This window comes from Meleagris gallopavo, chromosome 16 (genome assembly GCF_000146605.3).
Source record: "Meleagris gallopavo isolate NT-WF06-2002-E0010 breed Aviagen turkey brand Nicholas breeding stock chromosome 16, Turkey_5.1, whole genome shotgun sequence".
Taxonomy (NCBI): Eukaryota; Metazoa; Chordata; class Aves; order Galliformes; family Phasianidae; genus Meleagris; species Meleagris gallopavo.
In genome coordinates, this window is record NC_015026.2 from 10,657,973 (window position 1) to 10,675,154 (window position 17,182).

At 44.6% G+C, this 17,182-nt stretch overlaps 1 long non-coding RNA gene across 1 annotated transcript; it reads right to left on the reverse strand.

Annotated features, from left to right (window-relative positions):
* Positions 1-989: 989 nt before the first annotated feature.
* Positions 990-16,426, reverse strand: LOC109370248. The gene is made up of 3 exons (XR_004161521.1): positions 16,310-16,426; positions 6,412-6,602; positions 990-6,336 (listed from the first exon to the last, which is right to left on the reverse strand). It is a non-coding gene; the product is annotated as an uncharacterized LOC109370248 (long non-coding RNA).
* Between the last annotated feature and the right edge of the window lie 756 nt (positions 16,427-17,182).

A 17,182-nucleotide genomic window follows, 5' to 3' on the forward strand; every position in this document is an offset into this window, starting at 1 on the left:
ACCAGTGACCTGTGCTCCTCGCTGTGTGTGTAACTTGCCCTAGAAAGCATGGGCTGCCTCTCCTGCTTCATTAAGTAAGATGTATTTTAATGAAGAAAAATGAGATGGAGAAGAGGTGAATCACAAGCTTTAAAAAAAAAAAAAAAACAAACAACACACCACACCAGCACTCTGGTAGTTTGGTTATTTCATATTGCAGAAGCCCTGAAGACAGGCTGAGGACCTTCAGCAGGGCTGGCCAGTGTCTGCCATGAGCTGGCACCGAGATGAGACCATCAGCAGAACTATCAGCAGAGTGAGCGACTCTCAGGCAGTACCTGTGAGCAACTTCACATTTTCTGCCTGAAAATAAGCCTTGCTTTTTGAAGCAAGGGGTTATGCATTTGCTTCACAGCATAACATATCGGCCATTTCAAGAGGAAAAAAGCTAAGCATTTCATTTACCTACTGCACCCACCAAGGACACAGATCTTGAGCCTTCTGAGTGGCTCACACATACCAGCCTCCTGCTAGTTGGGACTGACTTAGCCACTGGCATAATGCTCCAGCATCATCAGCATTAATTACCTGCATGGCTGGATCCACCCCAGCAGGCAGACATGGCAGAGAAGGGGAGCAAGTGGAGCCAGCATGCAGAGCAGCTCCTGTGCCAGATGGGCAGGTAATAGGGGGTGAACTCCCCAGCTCAAAGCTGCTCTCTGGTTCCCACTAGCACAGTGTGTTACCCTGAGTACAGTCTGGTGACACTGGCAGAAGCATTCTCCCCATTGCACTGATGGGAAGCAGAAGAGCAGCATTAACTTTTCTCAGTTAGATCAAGGTTTCAGCGCAGCCTCCAGAAGTCTCAAAGCAACATCTTTGCACTCAGAAATCCTGCATTAGAAAGACGACTTTGTCAGATCTTCCCAAGTTCCACTACCCTTGAGGTGACTGGTTTCATTAAAAGGAAAAAAAAAAAATACCCTGCCCTAAAGGGTAGGCAGTTGTTTAGGGAAGAACATACAGAAGAGAAACCACGTCAAGAGGGGAAAAAAAAGGCATGAAAAAGAGCAAAATAAAATGAAGACAGAAACAAGAATTGAAGCCAGGTCCTAACATGAAATAGGTCGCTAAAACTTCTGGACGAAAATGAAATGTAGGAAGTTTAAATGCAGCATTTGATCCTGAAACAGTACAGATTAGAGGACAGCTCTGCTTTTAGAGCTGCAGATTAGAGCTGAACCTGCAGGAATCCCTGCAAGGTATCACCATCACACAGGCATGGCCAGCATCTCCAGTAACCACACGGGCAAATAGGAAACAAAATACAAAAATGAAATAACTTGTAATTAACAAGAATGAGGGGTTAGCAGAGGCCTGCAATCTCTAATCAACCTCTTGCTGCCTGGCCTGCTCCACCGATGAGCCCCATTGTTATTTCTGATTGTGTGCAGGAGTGCGAGACAGTTGCTGAAAGAAAAGCACTGTACGAAATTATGATTTCTTTCTCCTCTCAAGACTATCAGGACTGAGGAGGAAGAGAGGATATCTGAGTAGATAGAGATGCAAAAAGAAACAAACAGCTAGAACGTGCTTCTCAAAGATACTCTGCTGGGCTCAAGGAGGAATTAATGGCAACTACAGGGATGCCAAGCACGAGGACCAGACCCAGAGCTCCCAGCAGTGCTGTCAGCCTCTGCTCCAAACAGAACCACTCAGGCAAGTCAAGGCAATCCCTGTAGTAACCTTCCTGCTAATTTTGAGACATACATTGTCAGTGGGGCACTGTGGCAAACGTGATGCTAAGGCTGCACCATCATTTCAGCAGCCTTAGGGCACAGGGCATCCTCTGCATGCTTAACCACCTCAGTTTTGCCTCCTTTCAGCTAGCACTTTGTCAGCACTGTTTTGTACTTCGAAAATAGCCTCCAGGTTCTCGTTCTATCCATCCTTATTTCCCTCCTTAAGGGCAGACAATTAAACCATCGCTTTTTGTTCACAGAACTGCCCTCCTGCATTTTGCACACCTTGTCACGATTTACCTATCTACCTACCTCAGGTTTCTACGCAGCCCCAGTTGTTCTTAATGATAAGAACTGCTGTAAGGCCACCTCACCCACCATCCTGCCTCCAAATAGCCACCAAGACAGATGTTCAGGGAAAGGAGTGTGGAAATGAAGCAAAGACAAACAAGCCTGAGGCAGTCTGTCACTACATACCAACTCCCACCTGCCAGCAATCAGTGGCTGACATACTCCCAGACCTTCAAGGCTGCACTGGGACCACCCTTCTATGTATCCTCATGAATTGCACTGTTACTGTCTTACGTCTTTCACATTCCACACCTTTTGCTAACACACAGCTTGTATCTGTCCTTCCACCACACTCCTCTTCCATCAGAGGATCCCCAAAGCAGCACCGCCTTTATCCCCTTCGCTCTCTAAGTTCTGCCTCTTTAATACACTGTGAACCACATCAAAAACAACATTCGCTTTTCAGATTGCCTTGAAGAACTCCTTAAGCAAGTGTGCAAAGACTGTGTGTGCAGTGGCTGTTAATTTAACAGGCTGCTAAAAAGCTGTTCATTTTATTACCATATTATCAATCCAACTGGACACCAATAAAGGTTTTATTTGGCAGAAGTGACAGCCCCGAGGCTGGCAACATTCTCATGCTCTGTCATGACGCTTCTGTTTTTATTTGCTGTCTCATGTCTTGGGCATTCTCTTTCAAGGCATGAAGCCTACCATCTTGGGGATGCTCTTCAATGAGCTACCGCTGGTGTTTGTGCTTCCACTTGATAATACTGGCAGAAAATAACAACAACATGGGCAAGAGCTGGAAACAGACAAATCTCTTCTGTGGAAGACTAGGCTCTAAGGATACAGAAAATACAACAAACATAAGCTGCTGAGCTGCCTAAATGCAGCTTTTTGGCCAGGACTATTAATAAGCTCAGACACACACCACTGTGATACTGAAAATAATCTGATTTACTTCCTTACCGAACAACTCAGGCCCAGATATACCTGAACCAGGGAGAAACCTGAGCACTTTCTGGGAGCACAGAGTAACTCGAAAGATTTCGAACGCTGCCAGATCTCACAGAGCTGTTATATCAGATCAACTGCCTTTACAGTCCAGGATCCTATCAACACAAGTGACCAGCTCTACATTCATGCCACAGTGGTGGAAACAGTTGAGCACAGTGAATTATCAAGCAAGTGAAACACAAGGCAGATTTCTCTCTGATGACTCTTCTTGCTCTCTCCTCTTCATTCAAGTCTTCATTCCCAAGTACTGCCAGAGGATGAAGCTGAATGTTGTCAGACGCAGCAGTGGCAAAACTATTCATGTACAGACAGCCCAAAAAATAACCAGCAAGCACAGGAATTTTCTTCTTAATCTCTACAGGAAGAGGCCAGCTTGACTTCCCAAATCCTACTTAGGGTAAATATAAATATTTTATGCAAACCTAGGCATTACTGTTTGTCCATAAAGACACTTCACCATTTCAGAAAACCCACAGAGCTCTTGCTTTCAGCAGTACCTCAAAGCAACAGGGTCTATAAATTCAAGCCTTCCACTCCTAGTTTTAAAATTGATTGACATTAAATGCTTGGGTCCAGACTGTGTTCTCTGGGCACACAAAAAGAAAAGGCCTATGATTTATTTTCTCTGCGCTGTTTGTTCATTTGTACAAGTGTCTCCAAATCATCTCCTCTTCAAATTTGACCAGTCTTTCTGTTTACCAAAAGACTTTCTTTGTGTGAATCAATTGTCATTGCTTTTCTAAAGACCTCACTGCCTTACTCTCATTCAGGGTCTACCCAGAGGCAATGGTAAACAGCCTGATACAGACACTGCCAAAAAATGACATCCTGATTTGCCGCTGCTTAATTCCAAGCTGGTAAAACCTATTTTTATGTTCCCTAGCAATGCTTGTTTGTTTTAATAAGACGTCTCCGATAGATTGCTACCAAGTGAGCAATGCAGTTCCTGGATATCTCATGGGTGGCCTGGCCTAGACTCACAAACCAAGCAGCATGTGGAATGCCAGGTCTGTATTACGGCCCAACACATCTAATGTATCGACAGCACTAACTGAAGATGAAGCTGTCAAGTGACCCAATAACTATAACACATTGCTTCCCATAAAAATAATCAGAAACTAAACTGCTGGTGAGGATTCTGTGTGCCACTTTTCACAGCATTTAATTAAAAGAATGAAAAAGAGCAAACAAGTGAGAGTGAGCTGTGAAATCCGAGATGTGCCTTGCTGCCTACGCACTCACACAGAAGGTCTGAAAAATCACTGGAACATCCTTCAAGTTGATGAGCTCATCTGTTGTATCCATAGGGATTGCCAATAAATATTGATACGCTTTCATTGGAATTCAGTGCTCATTTAGGATGCAGTCATTTGTATTCTCAGCATGGCACAGTGATTAACCCTTTCAACGAAGCTGTGATTCCATTTAAAGCAAATTGGCTGGATGCAGACCTTTTACTACAGCAACAGCACGCCTTGTTGCTTGGGAAAACCAAGCACATCTTTCATCTTCATTTAGCTTTGAAGGGGTTACATTATAGTAGCTCCCATTACATCCTCACTGAAATTAAATGCCACCAGCAGCACTACTGAAAGATGTTCTGAAGTTTACAGAGAAAAGATGGAAGCTTGAAAAGTGCTGGGGGACTTCTGCAGTTTAATTGTATAGACTTTGTTCCATAAACTGCTCAAATGGAATAAATACAAATAGCATTCTCTGCTTTTTGACCTCTTTGGGTTAATGAAATGCACACTAACGCCCACGGTAAGCTTAGTAATTCTGCTGCATAATCACACAATATCACCAGAAACCCAGTCAGAATGCAAGACTCAGTACATACACGAACACTACCTGCCTGGATTCCGTGAGGAAGTCAGAACTACTGCTGCTTTCCCTGGCAACCCTTACCTCTGTCCTCTGGATGGACTTGGGAATAATCAAGTGAACAACAGAAAGCAAAAACAGCATTTAAAGAGAGAAATCTGTACCTGATCACTCACTGTCCTGTACGTAAGTTATTTCTATTGCAGTGACACAAAGAAGAATTTGATCCTACTGGAGATGTACTACTGATTTACGGCTCCAGTGGGCCATATTTCCTTATATCTTAACTCTTCAACTGCACCATTTCTCCTACATCACAGGAAAAGCTGCTAAATGCTCTGTCTTGCCATGCCAATAGACACCTCCAGGGACATGCAGAAGTTTCATTCACTAAGCATGTAACAAAGCAGGTGTGAACACAGGCCTGGGGAGGCCTTAGAGCTAACAGCACAGCACCCCCTCAGCTAGCTCTTCTCAAGATTCAACGACAGTACCTGAAAACCAAGAGTTCTCCCTTCTCCACAGACTTTGAGTTTGCCTGCTGCCATCTGTTTCAGTCCTGATAAGGCCAAGCAATATAACCACTTTAGTGATATTTTCCTAGTTTTACTAATGATCCAAGGTGCTGTCTTATACTTATCCTTGCTGGTTTCACTTGGTGGTTTCTTTGTTCCGTTTCTGAGGCTCTGAAGCTGCAGAGCAGAAAAATATTTGTCCTGTTATGTCAAGAAACAATCTTGCAGCAATCCACACAGCAGTAGGTCTGCAGAAAGTGAACTTCTCCAGTTCCTGCTTATGTAATGAATGTTTCCAAAATCCTCATCCTCCTAACAATACGCTGGAGGGGAGTCAGTGGCAAGCAGGAATGGTCTTAAGTGCCAATTGTGTTTGCTGCTGAGAAGTAAGAAGTTCTCCCACTAACCTATTGATATGCGAACCTAAGCAATTAAAGATGCAGCTTAACCACTCAATGACTCCAATGTCACACCTCAGCTCTCTAATGCATTCAGCCCAACACAAACTCAGACTCTCTGGCTGGACCAGTACAGTATCAGACACACAGAAGACACTGCTATTGCAATTCATCTGAGCTGCTTGTATAAACTTCAGACACACAGAATGAGTCGCTCCTCGAAAGGGGCACCAATTTACATAAAGACATGATGACGACATGCAGACGAGCTAGAGGGCAGCTAAGACAGTAAGGACGTACAGTGAAGTCAAGATGAAATCTAGATGGTTGCATAAGGTTTTATTGCCACGGAATATATAACAGATGATAAAAAAGGTGAAGTGCAAGGCCAGATGCCTTAGCTATAATGCATATACAGCCTCTTCTCTTTACTCCGAGTTACGTTGATATACAAGGGGGAGACCAGATGCGAAATCTATGGAAGCTTTTTCCCGAAAGAAGAAAGCATCTTTACTTTCCTCATAAGGAACAGCCTGTCACACAGCAGCATGGCAACGACATTCCAGTCTAACCACCAAGAAAGAAGAAACACGTCATGCTGGACACCATGAACCCAAGGAAGCACGGGGCGCACACACCTACCTTAAAGAGCAGGCAGTCTCCTTGGTGCTCGGCGTAAATGGAGGTGAGTCGATACTGGTTCTCAGTGGTGATGTCGATCTGGTACCCAGTGAGTGTGTAACAGACCTTGCGAAACTCCTGGATCTTGGTCTGAAAAATCTCCTTCAGGCGCTGGTTTTTTAGTTCTGCACTTTCCACTTGCTTCTTCAGCTCTATTTAGGGGAAGAAAGTAGGTACTTTGTTATACGTCATTGGCGTAGAGGCCTTGCGCCGTATTTACAGTGCTAACCAAACTAAGTGAATTGAAAAGGTTAATTAATTTTTTAAAAAGTGAATTAAGCAGGCAGAGTAAAGAAAAAGACAAGCTAGAATCCTCTCCTCCTGTCCCCAGAAGACCAAAAGGTAATAAACTGGGGAATGAGGAAAAGAGACGCGTTTTAGTAAGATGGATTTTTCTTTTGCTTGGCCAGCCCTTCAACAGCATTCTACAAAATTCAAAGCTACAGCATCCATTTCCCCACATACACACATCTCATCTTCTACACAGAACCCAAGAGAAGAGCGCTAAGTTACAGGGAGCAAGAAAGTGGAAAAGTGATAACAAATGTGCCTCTGTATGGCTGCATGAGGAGGGATCTGGCTATAAGGGAAATCTCTTCAAACACACACTCGATCTGACTGTAAGCACTTTGATCTCAAATTGACAGGATGCTTAGGAATCCCTTAAGATTCGGGAATGGGCTTTTCCTGTGATAAAGAGCCTGAGGAGTACCACTGTCTCTTTCCATTTGCTGCCTTACCTGGTCTAGTCCCCAGCAGAGAGGTCCTGGGAGACTGCCTGCCACTCACCCTGCATTTTATTGCTACAAAGGGAGCTGCCAGCACTGTGAATCCTTCAAGAGGATACACAACAATTACCATGAATCTTTCACCCAAGGTGCCTTCTGAGTAATTAAACCTCGATTTATTCCCCCATTAATTACAGAGATTGGCTTTAACTTAATATATGCTAGAGATGCCTCCCAAGTCAGCTTGTGTTATCAACACCGCAGTCCAGAGTTAGGAAAAAAAAACCTTCTTTCTAACAGAAAACAAACAGACTTCTTACTCAGATATCTCCCTGTTATTTTGAGGTTTACAGCTTTGTCTGTCCTGCAATTAGAGAGATAATTGCAGCACACTTGGGCCACAGGACAGCTAGTTTGTGCTCCAGCACTTGGAAAGCTGTCACTGCAAGACTACTGCTGGCACACGAATCATGGATTTTGGCTGGGCACATACAGCCCAGGCTGAACTATTACTGCTTTCCAAGCTTGCTAGAAAAGTTTTTGCTCAAATATTTCCCCAAATATGTTTCCATTGACCTTCCAAGTGCAGCACAGGAGGAATGCAGGAGTGGCAATGGTGAGCCCACAGACCTGCCACGATTCAGCTTCCAACAGCTGCAGCACTAGCAGTAACAACTCTCCTCTCATCTTCTGTACTGCTTCACTTAGGCTCTCGGGGTGGGACAAAAGGATAATTCGACGTGTTAAGTTAAAGTGCCTTAAATGCCACTGAGGATGCCCTGCTCAGAAGTACTCTGGCCTTAATCCAATTTAACTTAATCCCCAGGCAAGGACAGACACTCTTTAATGGTTAAAGAGAATCCGTGTCCCTTTACTTCTGAGTGAGAGCATCCATGCATGGTGAGATAATGCCGGCCATCCAATTGCCTTTGGTTAATTCAGCCCCACCTTCCAGAGCTGCTCATAAAGATGTATAAGGAAAGTACTTCCTTTACTTCAGGCACCCCCCCCCCCAAAAACTCTACCTTACTTTATCAAGGGGTACAAACCAGTCTTGGGAAACATCACACACCAGTCCATTTACTAATACGCTGCTGTACAAGAACAGACCAAGAGGGATGTAAAGCATCTTTCTTGACCACCAGTCTTCCCATTCCTATCTAATTTATCAGTGAGCAATTAACTCAGCCCTTCCCTGGATTGTTACAACCTTTTCCCCATCATCTCAGCGGGGTCTGGTCCCTTGATTAATTGAGTAATCAGCCTCTGAAATCAGGAGGTTAATTGGTGGCTCTGACCTCAACATTTTCACAGTCTTCATTCAGCTTTGCATTCTGAAGACACAACTGTTAAGGACAAAAATCCTATACATGAAAGTAAAATTCAGTGGCCACACTGCAGTGGTAAATAATGTTTCACCACTGATCAGAGATGGCACTGCTTTTAATATATCTCATATCCAACACTGATATTTTTTCCTAATAAATGCAGCCCAGCCTTTGAAAAGTAAATCTGCCTTTTTGTACCATATCCTGAAGGCTGCTTTTCCTGATTTTATAACCTTGGGGGTGGATGGTACCCTAACTCATCAAACAGCTTACATTATTCACAGACAGTCAGCACCTCCTCCACTGTTTAGTTTCCAGTTAGGTACTTCTAACGGCCATCAGGAGCATACTCACCACCTGCTGGGTTCAACCTTATCACCCACCCCAGGTTGAAAAAGGATGCATTCTAAGATCAGCCTTTCCTGCAAGAAGCCCTGGGCTTTCCAATTGAGCTGCAGGGCTCACCACCTCCACTCCCTGCAGCATGCCCTGGCATCCCACATCCTCCTGGCTCCCTTTCCAGCTCCTGCGGCAGTTCTGGTGCCTCACCGCATCAGCTGTCCTGGCTGGAGGAATTCATCTGCATGAAGAAATGCTATCTCCCTGCTAGATACACCTCGTGTCAGCCACTGGCACAAAGCACCGAGCTCCATAACTGCTAATGCAGATGTAACAGAATGTGCCAGCACCAGTCAGGGATAGGAGGAAGCCCTGTCATCCGCCCAGTAGCTCCATCAGCAATTCCCAGCAGTGTTTCCTTAGCCAAGCAGCTTGGGAACGGGCAGAAGTAAAGAAGCAGGCACAGGGAGATGATAGGAATGCCTTGATTTGTAGCTGCCCCTAGTGAAAGGCCCACTGAGCCACGATGGTGAAAAGATGCCTCTTCCTTTATGCCCAGCTAAACTGAAGTCAACAGCTCAGCTACAGCAACTGCTGATGCTTACCCTCATGCAACATTTCTTTTTCCTAGGATAATATTATCCTAGGATAATATTATCAGCAAGGGGCTACTTCCAACTACTTCCAAACAAACTGAGGGCAGCCCTCAGGACTGAGAATAACCCCCTGCTTCCCCTTTTTGGACATTGCTGACACCACCACAAAGCTGGGCTGCAAGGACTCACAGAACAGCAATCCGGTAGGAAGGCAGCCTGAGACATAGGACACATGGGACAGGGTCCCACTGCTGAAACAAAGCAACACAAATCCATTTGAGGCACACCCGGGTAATTTTCAAGGCTTCCCACTGTGCTCCAACAAGAGACAGCATTCCTGCAGGCTCTGCATCACAGCCGCCAGCCCCAGGCAAACCTCTCAGACACTTTGGGGATGTTGGAGATGGCAGCAGGTGCTGCTTTTTAGGCACAGGCTTCCCACAGCCTCTCTGCTGAGGCTCTATGCAGGGATTGCCCCCTGCACTGCAGATTCCCAGCAGCCAGAGCTGCACGAGCAGCACGAGCAGCACACTGACTGACCTGAGGACACAAACTCTCTACCACCTCCCCTGCCATTAAGTTATGTACAGCTCACTGTTTGCTCCGTTTCTGATTTCAGAGATGTGATGGGTCTCATTCTTAAGCCTTACCTAATACCAATAATTCCAGCCAAAGTTCTAAGCACAGCCAGGAAAAATTGTTTTAAAAGTCATAATTTGCACAGAGTGCAATTCAGCTTATTACTGAGAAATGCTTCGTGCACAGCTGTAAAGGTGACTGAGCAGAGGAAGATCCTTCCAGGACAGGTCGAGGTGCATTAACAGCAATTTCTGATGACAACTTCACTTTCCACCCACTTTATCTCCCACAGAGAAAAATGAACATCTCAATCCTTTAAGATCTTTCACAACATTTGGAGAATCAGGTTTAATTGCATCTTTACAAGACAGTGTTTGAAAACTCCAATGCCTGCGTTTAGAGCACTCATTGGAGTTCCCATGCTTCACATCGTTATGCTCACAAGGAACAGGTGAGAAGTGCAGGTGTGCTCTGCAGAAACCAGGGATGGGCAAAGTTGCACCATAAATATCCCAAAGCATCCATCCCAAAGGCATCTGAAGCAAAGGAGGACTCAGGAAATACACTAAGGTTTGACAGGTTATGCCTTGGACAGGGATAGTGCCCTGTACTCTGCCTGGCGTTAAACACAAAGAGGAGAATAAAGAGAAAGGGAAAATATCCAGAAGTTGTTTTGCCTGGTCTCTTTGGTATTCAGGCCACACACCTGTATTAAATGCTGCCCATCATAAAGAGTTTGATGGCCAAGAAAATTCTCACTGAAAAAATCATTAATCTGTTACAAAATTAATACTGCCAAATGATTAGCTTCCTCCTAATGATGCTACTTCTTGAAACCACCTTGTATTTTCACACCTTATATCAACTTTAATGAATAATTCAAACTATTTTGGATAAATAAATAAAATATGAGTTGGGCTTTTTTTGGTCTCTCAGATTGGAAATGTCACTGCTTTTTATTCCATTGCTCTTACACTCCTTACATCTGACAATACTCACAGCTGCCTGGAAATACCACAGCTTTGGCTCCTACTCTCAGTTCAGCTGGGACAATCAATAGCAACAGCAGTCTCCACACCAAAGGAAACCAAAGCTACACTTAACCTTTTCCCTAAGGAAAGAGGTAAAACACTGCGGCTCTCAGCAACCACAAGTGCCATGGAATTAGATGTGCCACTCGACTTTGTCAGGAAAACATAAATTCGTTCTGCAAGTCCTCCAAGACACCCCAAGCCATGCAGCTGCATTAATTCGCTTGTGATCCCAGCTAATATTTTTCAGTCCCAGAAAAGCCCATTCGGAGCCCTGTTACAGGTTACCTTCCCTTAGTAAGGCATCGGAGGCTCAGCCACTCGCTGACAACGTATGGGATAGAATACTCTGCTCCGCACCGATTCCTACCCACCCTGTCCCAACCAGAGTGCCTCAGACAGACAGCACCCAGCACTGCTATGTGGGCCATCCATCACCAACCCCACTGCACCCCTCCAGTTCCTTCACTATTCTATGGCAGGTCTGCGCTCCCCACCCACCTTGCTGCAGCTCAAGCACTGCCCTTCTGCACGTGAAACCCATTGAGCCATTCCCCATTCCAGCCCTGAGCCCAAACGTCCTCCAGCTTTACTTTACGACAAACATCACCTGAGAAGAGTTCTGTGATACTCCGTGAAGGACGCAGTATAAAAAATAAATCGTACTGTATCCAATAAAGGCTAATAGAAGAGGGGCTGAGCATTTTCTGACAGAAGCAGGTTTATGATCATCATTCTCTAGAAATAAACCTCACTGCAGGATTTTATAGGAGTGCTTCACACGCCGGGCTGAAAGACCACGCTGCTGCAGTCCAGCAGGCTCAAGCTGCACTCCGTAAAACTTACAATTTGTGACATTACAACCACAAATTATAACTTTTCTTTAAGGTAAAACCAGTTTTCTATTCAACAGACTGCAGTGGCTGTTCAATTTTAAATTTAAGTGGTATTTATTTGATCAGTGAACATGGGTTTATTTTTACACTGTGTATGTACCATATGGCTCAAGGCATCTCCCAGCCCCCTCCTCCAGCCACCAGCTTCTCCCATTTGGAATTGTGGGGAAGAGCTTACAAAGGCAGCGCGGTATCAAAACACATCTGTGCCACCTTGATCCTTGTATTGATCAAGAATCCTTCACTAAGGAAAATTCCCCATTTATCCTTCAGCAAAGATGGATTTCTGAAGATCCCACGTCAGACAAATCCCATCTCTCTATGCAATGCACACTTCTTGGAAAGAAGTCCATGATTAACCTTTATCCCCAGATAATCTGCACAAAGTGGCAGAGGGCATCAGGAATTGGGTTAGGTTGAAAGAAGCAGGGCACAGAAAGCAGGGACAAGAAGCTACGGAAGAGGATAAACTTCCTTTTGTAGTACCTGTACATACACATAGCACACATTAGCCTTGAGTAAGAGTTTTGTAGTTTCATATTTATTCCTTTTCTTCTCCTGGTAAAGCTGAGATTACAACATAAGGTTGCATGACTGATGAGCACACTTGAAGTTGACTTACCTAAAGGGATTCAGCCCAAGCAGTGGAAACACATAGAGCAGAAGGCTGTCCCAGAGGAAATCCTAGCACAGGCTCTGCTCAAAGCTCCCCTACCCTTCCATCTCCCCCTTTTTGGGGGACATGTTTTGGAGTTGGGAAGGCAAGAAGCAAGCTGGTTCTGGACATCCAGCTCAGCTCAGTCACCCCTGCAGCATGTCCGTGCTGCACTTGGTGAAGACAGTGCAGTGTAGTATAAAGAGACCCTGGGTAGCTTTAAAATTGCTGGCTTAAATAATGCGAACAGCATGCGTGCTGCAATACAGAATTATTTGGGGATGGCAACATTCACCCCCGACGCAGCTAAATTAACCTCAGGAGAGCTATTTAGTTCCCAAGGTGAATTTCGCCAATTAGGATGATATGGCACAAACATCTTGGGAGTCAGAATCTTCACACTGGGCATAAATTGTGAACCAGCCAAGACGACATTTCCCCCCCAACCCTCCCCAAATGATGATAAAGTCTTCCAGCCACATTTCCCTTCCATATGGCAATTAAAGCCCAACAGCACTTCCCAGAACAAAGCAATGTCAGCTGGAGTTAGTCATTAGCTTCAGATGCAAAAAATTGCCTCACCTTAAAAATACAAATACATAACACCACTTAAGTTTGTAGGAGAACAGCTATCCTCTGCTTCTGGAGCAGCAGGTAGCAGGCCTGTTTTTCTTCAATGCTTCCAAAACAGATTACCTGGAGAAGTCACAGGAACTTTTTGCAGGCTGTAGTTCAGGGATGGCTGGCAGCAAGAACAGGGGCTTAACTTGTGTCACTTGCTAGAGGAACAAGAATCACATCACTTGGCTGCTTCCAAGAAAAAGAGCGGCTTTGAAACTGCTCAAGTGCCTAACGTAAGAATTAATCCTTGGAACTCTGTCATTAACAAAGATAACACACACTTAATTACACAGGGTGGTCTGCAGGACTGTCTAACAGATATATTTATTCCTGCCTGGATCACCTCCTCTGCATGCTGCCCATTATTTTATTTCCACTGCACAGTTGTTACCACTACCCCAGAACACTGGATGCTATTTAAGCCTCTGAACAGCATCAAACATCTGTTACTAAAACAAACACGGGAAAACCGTTCCAGAAATATTTGTTTCTTCCTTCTCAAAGTGAAGGCATTTTGCAGGAATTGCGCTCTTCCAAACTGCAGTGTGGACAATATTCAATCACACGTGAGAGAGCGCTTTGCAGTTTTATCATCCACCAACTCTCACCAAGGCTACAGACGGGAGCTTTGTACCACCACCAAGAAGCAATTTCAAGCTTCCCCAGCAGCATCACTCTGCTCTGACTCCAGGAGGTTCCCACGTCCAAATTCTGATGCCGAAACCTATGGAAGTGCTCTCTCAATTCCATGACAGTGCCCAAGGCGGTTACTGACTGTATCTCATTTCCCCCCCATCCCTCAAGTTACTAAGCCTGCACTCACGACACAAATATCCCAGCTTTACGGGCAGATGGATCTAAAGATGGAATGAATAAACATTGAAAGAGATTCTTACAATTTCTAAAGTAGCTTTTCAACAGTATGTGGTGTAAGACAGTCCTAAAATGGGACCGGCACAATCCAGGCACTCTCTAGTTCTGATTTCAGATGCACAGATTGAGCTGTAAACCCTGTAGATTCCCTGATTGTTTTGAGAGCGGCTGTAAATAACCACACTCAGCTGTGTTGGACTAAGTCCCTTCCTACCCATGAGTTGCCTTTCCTCTTGACAGACATTATACACCATTACAGCTCCAAAACCTCACAAAGGTTGGAGACAAAGCCCAGTGCCTCCAGCCCCTAGGTGAGGAGGCTTTGCTGAAAGGTCAGCCTGCCATTTTATCTGTTTGCACGGCCTGGGCTAATGGAAACACTTCTGCTGTGAGCAGCACGCGGGCAGGCTGGAGGGCTGCAAGGAAAAACGCACACCATTTTACCTGGTCAGCAGGGATGCAAACACAATCGCACTGCAACAGATAAAGGCAAGGCTCTGCAGCAGGCCACCTTATTTGTGTTTTTAATGGGAAAAGATTGCGGAGTTTGTTTTATGTCCTTTGTTCCAAAGAAAACTGAGCTCTAAAAAAGCCTCCGCTCACTCCTATTCAATCCTTCCCCCTTCCCCCCACCCCCCTCCCTCTGTTTATCCCCTTAATAGCATTTGGAAATGTTGGCATTGCAAACACATTGCTCTTGGCCTGAAAGCACTCTTGATGCCAACTATTCAAACTTTCCCCAGGCCCTTCTTACTGGCCTTTGTGCTCCTGCAGCAGGCCCCAAAGGCTCTTACTCTGCTTCAAACTCACACCAGACATACCCTGGACCTTCTCTCATAGGGCAGCAGGTTCTGCCCTGCCTTTATTGGTATATTTTTCTTGTTCTACTCCATTTTCTGATGTCTACTTTATGAAAACAATCTTTTAAAGATGATCTTACACAAAACGCTGGTTCAGCATAGGGAAGCAAAAACAGCAACAGGAAAAAGGGGCTTTCAAATATCAAAGCTACTGGAATGTGACACAGACATAAGGACAAGCAATCTTTTTTTCCCTGGAGCATGAAAGATGTTTGGAAACAGAGCCATCTCCTGGATAACCACACTTTCAATCACATTTCTCCAGCCTCTGGAGCTCATATTTCCATGGCAAAAGCTTTCAATATTATAGATAGGGATGGTTATTTCCCTTAAGCATGTGCTGATGCTCTTGAGCAAGAGATGAAGACTTGAAGTCTCCAAGCAATCCCCAACAAACTGTCCCAAGACTGGCAGGACCACCAAAGTAATCTCCCAGCAAGAAGAAAGGGAAAGTAACATCATCTCAGCACCGAGTCTTGCTTCCCAATTCTGAATTATTCATCACATGCTAACTTCCAAACCAGTCCAGTTTTAAATTTTTCAATATTTAATAATTGGGTATTAAATATTCATGCAATTTTATTAGAAATTTTGGAAGATGGGCACTAAGGCTGTAATTGTTAAGTTCATCATTGAGACTGACCAGCCTTTCAGAGAGCCTTTCTAGCTTCCTAGAGAGGGAAGGAGAAAAAGACAAAAGGCAAAACGAGTATTTATAGACCTCTCTAACTCTAAATCACAAGACAACACAGTTATCTGTGCTATCTGCCTTCCATAAAAAACACCTCTTTAAGCAGCAGCTGAGAAACGTACGCTGCATCCTAGAGAGTCTTCAGCTGCAGAGTCTTAAGAGTTTTGTTCAGGTATCAAAGAGAAAGATGTCTGCTTGAGTTTAGCGTGTCTGACCAGAAAAGGGACAGCTGAACAGCCTGTGTCCATAACAGCAATGAGAAAAACAACCAGCTCTTATGACTCAGGGCAGATGTAGAGAAAGCTCAGCGCAGAATCGACCTGAACTGAGGCAGATTCCTCCCTTTTTCTGACAACTACTGAGAGGGACTGATAGGACGCACAGCTTCCCTGAGCTGGTCTGACAACTCGGATTCATTAAATATCCATGCCTGCTCCTCCGTGTGCAGCTCCCGAAGATCATTTTTTCCTCGCTCCTACCTCCTCAGTAAGAGCTGACATCTCTTTAACCCTGATCCATGCTGAGCAAGAGCCCATGTTCCTGCCCTCCGTATTACAAGTGCACGTTCCCCACCATACTGGGAATTGTATGGTTTGCACCAAAGATGACACACAAGCCCTGGAATTACACACAAACAAACAGCTCTGTTCCTCCCTTCTTACCATGACAGCTCTGACTTTCCAACAATTGCATGGGGTAATTTCTGCACCAGCTTTCAAACCAAGGGCAGCTCTGTGTCAGTAACATCTCTGTAGCAAGCAGTTCGTCACCTTTCCCAAACATGATCTGAAAAGACACCAGCAATTATTCTCAAGGAGATTATTGGGTGGCTATGTCCCAGCACAGCAGCTGGAAGGTAAAGTGACATAATATTAGCTGGGAAAACTCCTTTTTCAAGTCGAGAGAACAGGAAAAACATTCAAAAACGAACAAAATGGGGAACAAACAAAATTAAAGGAAGAGCTGATCTCACTCCCTTTTTCCTCACCCCTGTGTATCAACATTAGGAGCACACGTCTAGAAGAAAACTAAAAGCTCCTGATTGTGACGTGAGATGACAGGACATTAACTTTAGAGACTTATCTTGGGAAGGAGCTCATTAAAAAAAGACTCTGAGGAAAAATGACTCGAGCACCAATCGTAACTGCAAAAATCCAGCTGATGTCTCCATCTTGCATATTTGGGTGTTCCTACATGAAGAGTGGAGGACTGAACATCTGCAAAACAGACAAGTTCTCTCTTCCTGAGAGTGCTGTGCAATACCTTATCACAGGGCCCAAGAACCAGCACTGTTTGGCTAATGCTCATGAGTGAAGCAGGGCAAGGAGCAGCAGCTCTACCTAACTTCAAGCAACCAACTAATAAACACTCAGAGCTATTTCAGGACAGCTCATTTCTAGTTACGTGTCAAAAGCTAAAACACAAAAACTTATCAGTCTGCCCCCAGAGATAAAAGCAGAGGAAAAAATCCTCACTAAGTGAAATCCTTTTGCTAGTACTGACCCAGCTTATTATCTTCACCTCTGTAAAAAAAA